The sequence below is a fragment of the Oncorhynchus masou genome, chromosome 20 (assembly GCF_036934945.1).
Source record: "Oncorhynchus masou masou isolate Uvic2021 chromosome 20, UVic_Omas_1.1, whole genome shotgun sequence".
NCBI classification, from domain to species: Eukaryota; Metazoa; Chordata; class Actinopteri; order Salmoniformes; family Salmonidae; genus Oncorhynchus; species Oncorhynchus masou.
This window is the reverse complement of record NC_088231.1, coordinates 4,588,205-4,602,042: the sequence shown is the minus strand read 5'-3', so window position 1 is coordinate 4,602,042 and position 13,838 is coordinate 4,588,205.

The following is a 13,838-nucleotide window of genomic DNA, read 5'->3' as shown; positions in this document are numbered from 1 at the left end:
TAATGCATTTGAGCCAATCAGTTGTGTTGTGACAAGGTAGGGGTGGTATGCAGAAGATAGCCCTGTTTGGTAAAGACCAAGTCCATATTATGGCAGGAACAGCTCAAATATGCAAAGAGAAATTACAGTCCATCATTACTTTTAGACATGAGGGTCAATCAATCTGGGAAATATCAAAATCGTTGATAGTTTCTTCAAGTGCAGTCACAAAAACCATCAAGTGCCATGATGAAACTGGATCTCATGAGGATCTCCACAGGAAAGGATGACCCAGAGTTACCTCTGCTGCAGAGGATACGTTCATTAGAGTTACCAGCCTCAACTTCTCAGTGTTCAAGTAACAGACACATCTCAACATCAACTGTTCAGAGGAGAATGCTTGAATCAGGCCTTATCGCCGAATTGCTGCAAAGAAACCTCTAGTAAAGGACACCTATGAGAAGACTTGCTTGGGCCAAGAAACACGAGCAATGGACATTGTACCAGTGAAAATCTGTCCTTTGGTCTGATGAGTTGAAATAAGATTTTGATTCCAACCGCCGTGTCTTTGTGAGACGCAGAGTAGATGAACAAATTATCTCTGCATGTGTGGTTCCCACCCTGAAGCATGGAGGAGGTGGTGTGGTGGTGCTTTGCTGGTGATTTATTTAGAATTCAAGGTGTAATTAACGAGCATGGCTACCACAGCATTCTGCAGCGATACGCCATCCTATCTGGTTTGCGCTTAGTGGGACTATCATGTGTTTTCAACAGGAAAATGATCCAACATACATCTAGGCTGTGTAAGGGCGATTTGACCAAGAAGGACAGTGATGGAGTGCTGCATTAGATGACCAGGCCTCCGCAATCACCCGACCTCAAGCCAATTGAGATGGTTTGGGATGAGTTGGACTGCAGAGTGTAGGAAATGCAGCCAGCAAGTGCTCAGAACATGTGGGAAATCCTTCAAGACTGTTTTAAAAGCATTCCAGGTGAAGCTGGTTGAGAGAATGCCAAGAGTGTGCAAACCTGTCATCAAGGCAAAGGGTGGCTACTTTAAAGAATCTCAAATATAAAATATTTTTGGTTGCTACATGATTCCATGTGTTATTTCATAGTTTCTACAATTTAGAAACTAATAAAAATAATGAAAACCCTTCAATGAGTAGGTGTGTGCAACTGGTACTATATATATCTGTATTTCGCTTTCAATACATTTGCAAAAATTTCTAAAAACATTTTTTAACTTTGTCATTAGCAGCTGTCTTTTCTCTGATGGGTGAGAGAATTATATGTATGTACATATTTTAAATTTAGGCTGTAACACAAAATGTGGAATAAGTCAAGGGGTATTAATACTTTCTGAAGGCACTGTATGCTCTTCAAGAGGTGATGATTTTACAGCCAAACAAGTCAATAAATGTCAATGGTTTTAGTGGAGCTGTGGTCTCCTTGCCCCACAGCAGGCAAATCGAACACTCTGCACTGTATCGTGACGTCTTATTGAAAACGACCTACAGAAAAATATAAAAATGAAATAGCAGAGTACAACAACTCACTATGGTATCGACAGATTTAGTTCAGACCATGGTAATCTAAAACAAATTATTGGCACCCTTGACAAAGATGATAAAGAAATACTGTATGAAATAAATAAAAACTACTGAGCTATGTAGTATTTTATACTAATACAATTGCTCAGAGAAAGAGATTTTGTTTAACAACTCCCCCAAAAGATTTTTCAAAAATAACCCTTCAATACCTCACCTTGCAAGGATAACGACCTTGATCCATTTTCTAAAATGTTTTGTCTGGAGACTGAGATGGCCATTGCACAATATTGATTGTGGTCAGTTTATCATTTCTTAGTGGATTTTGATGTGTGCTTGAGGTTATTGTCTTGCTGGAAGATCCACTTGTGGCCAAATGTCAGCCTTATTGCAGACGCAACCAGGTTTTTGGCAAAAATGTATTCGTACTGGGTAAAGTCCATGATGCTGTTGACCTCAGCAATGGCCACAGGACCAGGGGAAGCAATTAATATCCCCATTACCAGGGTCTGAGTTTTGGTGATGACAGGAATAATGGAAATGCCCCCCTGCCCCCGCAGCTCATTTACTGCATTTCTATACAATAAAATTTTTTGTTTTAAATGTATTTGGAGAACAGCAAAAACAAGACATTATCCTAGCCATTACCACCTTGGCTGCTGGAAGTTTATTCACCTGAGTTGATCAACAGACCATAGGTGAAGGCAAGGATGGGCCTTGGTGCGCCAGGTCCACCCAATCAGATTGAGAGAAAAATAAAAACTTTTTGTCAGTGTTCCAAACGGGACATTATTTATCTTTTTACCTAAACACAATACTTAGGCAGGAGCTCACCGGAACTGAGTACCAGCACCTCATATTTTCCTCTGCTAAGAGTTCCTGCACCTCTTCTCTGTCTGCATTAACAAGGACAGGTGTCCTCTGCTTCCTCCTGCATGCATTGCAGCCTGCCTCTGCCTCACCACTGAGAGCTACTTCAATGTTTGTCTCAGTATTCTGCTCTCTGTAAAGCAAAGTTATTAGAACTTAGTAGGGTATTTCTTTGCTCCTGCTGAGTTAGGCTCCATTTAATGTTAGCTTCTTACTTCATCCTTCTAGCTGGCTAAGTAATACTAGCCAGAGCTCTTCAACATTACTGCAATACAAGTATCTGGCAGGAGCTAACCACCTGACTGACTGACATATCTATGAGTGACTATTTACCAGTTGTGCACTCCAGAGGAGGTTTTAGGAGGAGCTATAGGAGGACTGGCTCATTGTAAAGGCTGGAACGGAACACTTTGTTTCCATGTGCTTGGTGTGTTTGGTACCATTCCATTTCATGGCCCCCTCCTCCTACAGCTCCTTCCACCAGCCTCTTCTAGTGCATTCATTCCCCGAGAGAGTCGGTTTTTGATTATAATCGGGGATGTCTGTGGACACGGCAAGAGTTGCCGGACAGTTTTAAAATTACCTTTTGTCCTTTTAAGAACATGTGCAAAGATTCCTGGGTACACCACAAAGGCTGCTGGGATAAGAGTATAGTATCTTCTTCTCCATGCCTCTCATCTTTGTTGTGTGGTGTTGTGTGGGTGAAAAACAAATACAATATATTACATAGTGTACCTCACATAATAGAACACAGAAGCATACAAGGTCATGTAAACTGCAAACAGTTGAAGAAGCAGCAGATATTCTTCCTGGCGTCCACAAGTTCAAGTATATAATTGTATAAGTTCACAGTGAAATTCTAAACTTTCTCCAGTAGAAGGTGCTCTTGACCAAGCTAAGCTCAGATTCATCACAATACAACAAGTCTACTAAGCCTTTGTCTCAAGAAAGATTTATACAACAGTGTAATGAGCTCAGAGCTGATAGCAATAAAGGATAATGATTTATCTTAGTGATGATAACGGTGATGGTCTGTTTAGTGACAGGGATGGCAGCCTACCAGCTGTAAATGGAGTTGTAATGTTCTCTCTCTACCTCCAGTGGGAGTGAGAGGTTGGTGGTGAGATCGGGGCCTCATTTATAAAACTGTGCGGACGAATCACGTCAAAAGGTGGCGTACCGACGAAACAGAAAGTGCTTACTCGCAAAAATATTCTGATTTATAAGAGTGCGCGCACATACACACACACACACACACACACACGTCCCACACCGGTTTCACTCTATAAATCAAAATCAAATTGACATTTGGCGCACGTGAGCGAGCGTCTTGTCCCACCCTTTTAACGCTCATATTTGTCTAATTCTTCCATTTGCCAAATCTTCCAACAGTGCCGAAGCAGCCATTGTGCGTCATTACGCATTGTAATTGCATGCCTTTTTTATCCACCCATTAGCGAAGCATCTGAGTGAGTTGGGTGCGCAATTACGCAGCACCTTTCCCGAAACGGATGACACAAACAACTGGATTCGTTATCTCTTTCATGACCTGCCTCCAGCCCACTTACCGATATCTGAACAAGAGAGCCTCATCGATCTGAGCGAGCGTCTTGTCCCACCCGTTTAACGCCCATATTTGTCTAATTCTTCCATTTGCCAAATCTTCCAACAGTGCCGAAGCAGCCATTGTGCATCATTACACATTGTAATTGCATGCCTTTTTTATATCCACCCATTTGATTGTCAAAGCTACTCAATTGCGTAACACCTTCAGGTGTGGTAATTACCCTGATTGTAACTGACAATGACAGGGCTATTATCACTTTGACAGTTCTGCACAACGACCATGTGATAACAATTTATAAAACTGTGCACTCGTATCTTCCAGCCTGAGGCATCGAAAACAGCATCAGTTTAAACTCAATTTGTCCTACTGTTCACCTCATTATTTATGATAATACATTTAATAACATGCAGGTATTGTTTAATAATTACAGATCCAATTAAATTTGATTCCCGATTAGGGTTTTTTGCAAAAACAGATATCTCCATTGATATTTATTATCCTAAATCATGTTTTTGTGCACTCCAGGGAACCCTTCATATATAATATGTGAGAGCGATTTATTTTACACAATGGTATCAATTTCAAAGCGTTTCTCGAGTTTCATCCTTCTGCCATCAAAGTCGCAGTTTCTAATTTCTCCAGTTTATGTATGTATGTATGGGTCAAAGTGTCTGTGGAGGACCGCACATCCTCCCCTCAAGTTTGTTTTCTATAAATCCCAAAGTTTGCTTAGAAAGTGGTGTACATCTTCTTTTGTACTTTCGCAACATTTATAAATGAGGCCCCATGTCTGAGATCTCACATGCACCTGTAAGGTCCTAACCGTTAGGACATGCTATAGAGGGCTTAACTTAACTTGGTATGTAGGCCCATGTTATGTCTTGACTATCATTGATATGTTTGACTGTTATTTGATCAAATAATTACATGCCACGTTCATAATGCGATTAAATTAATAATATAACAATTAATTAAGTAGTAATCTGCTGCCCCACAGGAAAAGTTTTTTAACGAGTTACTATCTCCTAACTAAACTCTACAGATATAAATATGTCTTACATCAGTCACAGTCAATTCATTCATTCTTATTTACCTTCAGTCTCATTCTGAATGTCGCAAAACTCTTGGAAATCTGCACGAACCCTAGTCTCCATGATGAATCAGCGATACACAAATTGGCTTAATTATTTATTTACTGACTAACTAAATAATCACACAGAATGACATAAACACACACGCAGGATAGATTATACATTGGTTACTAACATAATGCAATGATAGGTCCCTAGTGGACTAACCCGATTTGACGGCGTGGTAGACAATGGAAAGGGGTGGGGACAGTTAAAGAGCGGGAGAGACAGAGAGTGGGCTTATTGTACATACATGTGAACCATCGTAAATGTGGATATTTAGCACCCTAACAACCGCTCATTCGGATTTAGAAATGCAATGTACATATTTACGCTTGCATGTCTCTGTGGTCTCTGTTGAAATCGCCGGTCCATCTGTGGAGAGTAGTTCGACGGAAGTCTCTGGTTTGTACACCAGAGATCAAATTAGTTTGTAGTTGTAGCTTGTTCAGCGGGCTCTGTTCATTAGAATAGTGGTGAGAGGATATTGTTATTTGTCTCGTCTTTGGTCGAGTTTACTAGACTATTTTATATATAGAGCTGCAGACTGTGAATGTGTAGTCTTTATCTTCTTCACTGTTGAAAGTTTCAGAGTTTCTAACTATTTTGTACCTTTCAGCTAACGCTGTCTGTGTACTGGTCTTGTAGAGTCTAACCATTTGTGACGTCCGGCTTTACCGTCCACCTGCTTGGTCTAATGTACATTTTGTTAGCAGGGGTTTTATGCACTCTGGTAAAGGGGGCGTTCCATAATGCCGACATAATGTCTGTGCTCACGTGAGTGTGGTCACTGACTGGGTATAACTTTTATATGATAAACAATTCTCATTTAGAAGGCTAACATCACATTTCGTCTTTTCACAAATAGTTTCATATTTAATTCTGTGAGTTCCACAGCATTTGGATGTAAACCTGACAACTGTTAAATATACACATTCAGAGATACAGTTATGCTGTCATACCATCCTTAACCTGTTAACTCTGGGGGCGCTATATCATTTTTGGATAAAAAGACGTGCCCGTTTTAAGCGCAATATTTTGTCACAAAAAGATGCTCGACTATGCATATAATTGGTAGCTTTGGAAAGAAAACACTCTGACGTTTCCAGAACTGCAAAGATATTTTCTGTGCGTGCCCTAGAACGTGAGCTACAGGCAAAACCAAGATGAAACGGCATTCAGGAAATGAGCAGGATTTTTGAGGCTCTGTTTTCCATTGTCTCCTTATATGGCTGTGAATGCGAGAGGAGTGAGTCAGCCCTTTCTGTCGTTTCCCCAAGGTGTCTGCAGCATTGTGACGTATTTGTAGGCATATCATTGGAAGATTGACCATAAGAGACCACATTTACCAGGTGTCCGCCCGGTGTCCTGCGCCGAAATTGGTGCGCAAAAGTCAGCTGCAAGTATTTTTCCACAGAATTCAGAGAAGAATGCAGGCTTCCACGAACGATATATCAATGAAGAGATATGTGAAAAAACACCTTGAGGATTGATTCCAAACAACGTTTGCCATGTTTCGTCGATATTATGGAGTTATTTCGGAAAAAGTTTGACGTTGTAGGTGACTGAATTTTCGGTTAGTTTCGGTAGCCAAATGTGATGTACAAAACGGAGCGATTTCTCCTACACAAAGACGCTTTCAGGAAAAACTGCACATTTGCTATGTAACTCAGAGTCTCCTCATTGAAAACATCCGAAGCTCTTCAAAGGTAAATGATTTTATTTATTTGGTTATCTGGTTTTTGTGAAAATGTTGCGTGCTAAATGCTACTCAAAATGCTAAGCTAGCTTAGCATACTCTTACACAAATTAGTGAATTGCTATGGTTCAAAAGCATATTTTGAAAATCTGAGATGACAGTGTTGTTAAGAAAAGGCTAAGCTTGAGAGTAGGCGCATTATTTTCATTTTATTTGCGATTTTCAGAAATCGTTAACGTTGCGTTATGCTAATGAGCCTGAGGCTTTAGTCACGATCCCGGATCCGGGATGGGGAGTTTCAAGAAGTTAATGAGATCCCAAAACAACAACTGATTTGACATAATTGTTCTTTAAGTACCCACGGACCATTCCAACTGTTTGGATTACAGATATATTATTTCATTATCCAATCTTGGATGTCACAAACTGCTGTAACAAAGGGATGTTTAACTTCCTTCCTCCAGAATGGGAGAGAAAGAGTTCCTGCAGGTATTTACGATCATCATAAAATGGCCAACTTCACCCCTCTCCCTCTGTGGGAGAGGGCTCTGTAAAAGAAATAAATAGTTCATTTCGTCAATCAAGTAATATTTAAATAATTATCGAGTTATGCTGATATAAGACAGATGGTGCAGAGGTTGAGTAGATACAGACTTTAATTTAAATTAATTTAATTGCAACATAGATGTTTCCTACTATTTTAACTACAGGTTGTTGGTTTATTGTATTGAAACAATGTGTTGTATTTGCATCACTGCAAGCCATTCCGCTCTTATGTTGGAGAGAGAAAGATAGAGGTAAATAGGGTATTAAATAGAGCTCTTTCATGGGAGAAGGAAGGGTTGAGGCCTGCACAATATCTCTAACATGGTCTCAGGGGAATTTGTAAGACTACTATATAAATATGTTCCCAACCATTTAGTATGATACATTACTTTATGTTACATTACATTACATTATGATTGGAATAGGTTGTGTACATTATCAGGAGGACGGTATCATAGTTATTACGAATTGGATGATGTAAATGATCATACAGCTTGGAGGATATACGGCACATTCGGGAAGTATTCAGACCCCTTGACTTTTTCCACATTTTGTCATGTTACAGCCTTATTCTAAAACTGATTAAATAGTTTTTTCCTCATCAATCTACACACAATACCCCATAATTACAGGTTCAGGGATTTTTGCAATTGCAAAAAACAAAACAGGTTTAGGAGTTTTTGCAAATGGAAAACAGGATTAGGAATTTTTGCAAATGCAAAACAAATTATAGAAGGCCAGCAACCCGGAGTCGCCTCTTCACAGTTGACGTTGAGACTGGTGTTGAGGGTACTATTTAATGAAGCTGCCAGTTGAGGACTTGTGAGGTGTCTGCTTCTCAAACTAGACACTCTAATGTACTTTTTCCTCTTGCTCAGTTGTGCACCGGGGCCTCCCACTCCTCTTTCTATTCTGGTTAGAGCCAGTTTATGCTGCTCTGTGAAGGGAGTAGTGCACAGAATTGTACGGGATCTTCATTTTCTTGGCAATTTCTCGCATGGAATAGCCTTCATTTCTCAGAACAAGAATAGACTGACAAGTTTCAGAAGAAAGTTCTTTGTTTCTGGCCATTTTGAGCCTGTAATCGAACCCACAAATTCTGATGCTCCAGATACTCAACTAGTCTAAAGAAGGCCAGTTTTAATGCTTCCTTAATCAGGAACAACAGTTTTCAGCTGGGCTAACATAATTGCAAAAGGGTTTTCTAATGATCAATTAGCCTTTTAAAATTATAAACTTAGATTAGCTAACACAACGTGCCATTGGAACACAGGAGTGATGGTTGCTGATAATGGGCCTCTGTACGCCAATGTAGATATTCCATTAAAACAAACAGCAGTTTCCAGCTACAATAGACATTTACAACATTAACAATGTCTACACTGTATTTCTGATCAATTTGATGCTATTTTAAAGGACAAAAAAAGGACATTTTTAAGTGACTCCAAACTTTTGAACGGTAGTGTGTATATATATAATTTAGTTAATGAAGCCGCATACAAACATGGTCTCTTTTTTGTTTTCTTGAGTAAGGTTGCTCCAAAATGCAGGTGTTTCAGCCTAGCTCAGTGCTTTCTGTGGTGGTGGGGCAAGCCAGCAAAAAATAGGAGCATTAGCTCAGTGTTCTGTCACTCATGGGGACACGACGTCACCACCAGGTCTAAGTCCTTAGTAAGGGTAGACGTCAAACATTTAAGCCCTTTGGGTCCTGCCATAGAGTTGCATTATAAGTGCCCTTCCAAGAAGGCTTAAGGTCATTGGCCACAGATAAAATGACATCAAATTACGTTATATGTACAGCAGCTTTGATTGGACTGATCATGTCAACATCTAACTTTCAAAATATTAGCTAGCGGTCATCATCATGAATCAAGTTGACAATCTACTGGCAAAATCTACTGGTTTTAATCCTTATGAAGAGAAAGTAATGACTTAATAGAAATTACGTATTGCCTCTTATCCGCTTGTCGTCCCGTTATGCCATAGTTTGTACATCTCAATTGTCAGTAGAAACCACTTGTTTCAGCAAGTCAGCCTTATCAGCTATGGTTTTTTAAAGGCAGTAAATGAGGCTGAATGAACTGTTTCGCTGCCAGACAAGGCTCCGCTGATAGCCAGGTGTAGCAGTGGTAAGGTGTTGGGACTGGAGTCACAACATTGCAAAATCTGAACTTTGTGGAAAAATACATCACATAGATACACAGACTGATAAATGAAGCACTCATGTTTTCTGACCAAATGAGTTTAAACATATCATTGGCATGGCATAATTTACAAGACATGTTTTTATATAAAATATAAATTGGCACAATAATGCATGGCCACAGTCCAAATGTAAAAGCATAGAAAGGTTTGAGAACAATTTGCTGACACATGATTTAAGTTACACTTACAATATACAGTACACTGGCTCAGAGTACAAAATAATGTAGTATGCAAAGTACAGTCTGCAGTATGCTGAATGATAAAAACATTCAACCACTAGATGAGGAAAATACATTAGAAGAAAAGCATTGTTTCCTTGAAAGCAATGCTTGAAATGTAATATGATTAGTCATCATTCTTTTCAAATTAGAAATGTACAGCTGCCTGGCATTAAAAGTAACAGATCAAACGTCCCAAATACACTTAAACTCAATAAATCAAGAAACTCACTTCAAAACCACCAAACTATTACAGTGGTCTCTCCTAGACCCCAGAAGTAGGCTCCATTTGGTACTTTATTAGGATCCCCATTAGCTGTTGCAAAAGCAGCAGCTTCTCTTCTTGGGGTCCACACAAAACATGCATAATACAGAACATTAATAGACAAGAACAGCTCAAGGACAGAACTACATAAATAAAAAAAGGCACACTAAGCCTACATATCAATACATACACAAACTATCGAGGTCAAACATTAAAACCAGAATCTAGAGGTTGTGTGTCTCTGGAGAAACATTGCCAATCTCAAACTCTTGAACGTAGCTGTGGTTGCATGGACTGACATTTTTCACAGGTATGTTGTAGCAGTACAATCTTTGTTTGTTTGTCATAAAAAAAAGCCAGACTACGGTTTGCAACTGCACATGGGGACAAAGATCGTACTTTTTGAGAAATGTCCAATGGTCTGATGGAACAAAATTAGAACTTTTTGGCCATAATAACCATCATTATGTTTGGAAGAGAAAGGGGAGGCTTGCAAGTCGAAGAACATCATCCCAACCGTGAAGCACGGGGGTGGCAGCATCATGTTGTGGAGGTGCTTTGCTGCAGGAGGGACTGGTGCACTTCACAAAATAGATGGCATCATGAGGACGGAAAATTATGTGGATATAGTGAAGCAACATCTCAAGACATCAGTCAAGAAGTTAAAGCTTGGTTGCAAATGGGTCTTCCAAATGGACAACAGCCCCAAGCATAATTCCAAAGTTGTGGAAAATGGCTTAAGGACAACAAAGTCAAGGTATTGGAGTGGCCATCACATAGCCCTTACCTCATCCTATAGAAAATCTGTGGGCAGAACTAAAAAAGCATGTGCGAGCAAGGAGGCCTACAAACCTGATTCAGTTACACCAGCTCTGTCAGGAGGAATGGGCCAAAATTCACCCAATATTGTGGGAAGCTTGTGGAAGGCTACCAGAAACGTTTGACCCAAGTTAAACAATTTACAGGCAATGCTACCAAATATTATTTGAGTGTATGTAAACTTCTGACCCACTGGAAATGTGATGGAAGATATAAAAGCTGAAATAAATCATTCTGTACTATTATTCTGACATTTCACATTGTTAGGCTAGGGTCCTTTTTTCCAGAATTTCAGCCTGACTGACGTGCTGAAAGTAAACTGCCTGTTACTCAGGCCAGAAGCCAGGATATGCATATTATTGGTAGTATTGGATAGAAAACATTTAGAAGTTTCTAAAATTGTTAAAATAATGTCTGAGAGTATAACACAATTGATATGGCAGGCGAAAATCAGAAGAAAAAACAACCAGATTCATTTTATTTTTTAAAGTCCCAGGCTTTTATAAAGGAAAGCTATGGGTCCTATGTAATTTGGGCTCCTGATTGCAATTCCAGTAGCTTCTAATAGATGGCAACAGTCATTGTTCAATGTTTCAGGCTTGTTTCTCGTAAAACTACTAAGAATTTTGAATTTCTGCATAGAGACCACCGGAACCATATCAGACTTTCGATGCGCGAGGAAGAGATCGCACGCTTACTAATTTTACTTTCCTATTGAACATATTACTTTCCGTATTAAATATTATAGTTTATTTACATTTTAGGGTACCTGAGGATTAAATAGAAACATCGTTTGACTTGTTTGTAGGAAGTTTAGCGATAGCTTTTTGGATTCCTTTGACTGCACATTGAACGCGTGGATTACTGAAATCGAGGGTGCCAACTAAACAGAATTTTTGGGATATAAAGAAGGATTTTATCTAACGAAACGACCATTCATGTTGTAGCTGGGACCTTTGGTACTGCAAAAGGAGGAAGATTTTCAAAAGTAAGTGATTTATTTAATCGCTATTTGTGAAGCCCGTGCTGGTTGAAAAATATGTTGATGAGGGCGCCGTCCTCAGACAATCGCACCGTAGGCTTTCGCTGTAAAGCCTATTGTAAATCAGACAATGCAGTTAGATTAACAAGAATTGAGGCTTTTAAATTATATAAAATACTTGTATGTTCATGAATGTTTAATATTACGATTATTTATTTGAATTGCGCGCCCTCCAATTTCACCGGATGTTGTCGACTAGCCTTAAGAAGTTTTAAAATGAAGTGGTGATCCTAACTGACCTAAAACAGGGATTACTAGGATTAAATGTCAGGAATTGTGAAAAACTGAGTTGAAATGTATTTGGCTAAGGTGTATGTAAATTTATGACTTTAACTGTAACTGGGCGGCACGTAGCCTAGTGGTTAGTGCATTGGACTAGTACCCGGAGGGTTACTTTGTAAGATAAAAATCTGTCATTCTGCCCCTGAACAAGGCAGTTTACCCACAGTTCCTAGGCTGTCATTGAAAATAAGAATTTGTTCTTTCTTGACTTGCCTAATTAAATAAAGGTAAAATAAAAATAAAATCACTGGGGGATTGACGACCATTTAACATTAGGAAATATCAGAGATTGTATAACTTAAAATGAAATGTATAGGTACAGTGGGGCAAAAAAGTATTTAGTCAGCTACCAATTGTGCAAGTTCTCCCACTTAAAAAGATGAGGCCTGTAATTTTCATCATAGGTACACTTCAACTATGACAGACAAAATGAAAAAAAAAATATCCAGAAAATCACATTGTAGAATTGTTAATGAATTTATTTGCAAATTATGGTGGAAAATAAGTATTTCGGTCAATAACAAAAGATTATCTCAATTCTTTGTTATATACCCTTTGTTGGCAATGAGAGAGGTCAAACTTTTTCTGTAAGTCTTCACAAGGTTTTCACACACTGTTGCTGGTATTTTGGCCCATTCCTCCATGCAGATCTCCTCTAGAGCAGTGATGTTTTGGGGCTGTTGCTGGGCAACACGGACTTTCAACTCCCTCCAAAGATTTTCTATGGGGTTGAAATCTGGAGACTGGCTTGGCCACTCCAGGACCTTGAAATGGTTCTTACGAAGCCACTCCTTCGTTGCCCGGTTGGTGTGTTTGGGATCATTGTCATGCTGAAAGACCCAGCCACGTTTAATCTTCAATGCCCTTGCTGATGGAAGTTAGTTTTCACTCAAAATCTCACGATACATGGCCCCATTCATTCTTTCCTTTACACGGATCAGTCGTCCTGGTCCCTTTGCAGAAAAACAACCCCAAAGCATGATGTTTCCACCCCCATGCTTCACAGTAGGTATGGTGTTCTTTGGATGCAACTCAGCATTCTTTGTCCTCCAAACACGACGAGTTGAGTTTTTACCAAAAAGTTCTATTTTGGTTTCATCTGACCATATGACATTCTCCCAATCTTCTTCTGGATCATCCAAATGCTCTCTAGCAAACTTCAGACGGGCCTGGACATGTACTGGCTTAAGCAGTGGGACACGTCTGGCACAGCAGGATTTGAGTTACTGTACAGTTACTGATGGTAGGCTTTGTTACTTTGGTCCCAGCTCTCTGCTGTTTATTCACTAGGTCCCCCCGTGTGGTTCTGGGATTTTTGCTCACCATTCTTGTGATAATTTTGACTCCACGGGGTGAGATCTGGCGTGGAGCCCCAGATCGAGGGAGATTTTCAGTGGTCTTGTATGTCTTCCATTTCCTAAAAATTGCTCCCACAGTTGATTTTTTTCAAACCAAGCTGTTTACCTATCGCAGATTCAGTCTTCCCAGCCTCGTGCAGGTCTACAATTTTGATTCTGGTGTCCTTTGACAGCTCTTTGGTCTTGGCCATAGTGGAGTTTGGAGTGTGACTGTTTGAGGTTGTGGACAGGTGTCTTTTATACTGATAACAAGTTCAAACAGGTGCCATTAATACAGGTAACGAGTGGAGGACAGGGGAGCCTCATAA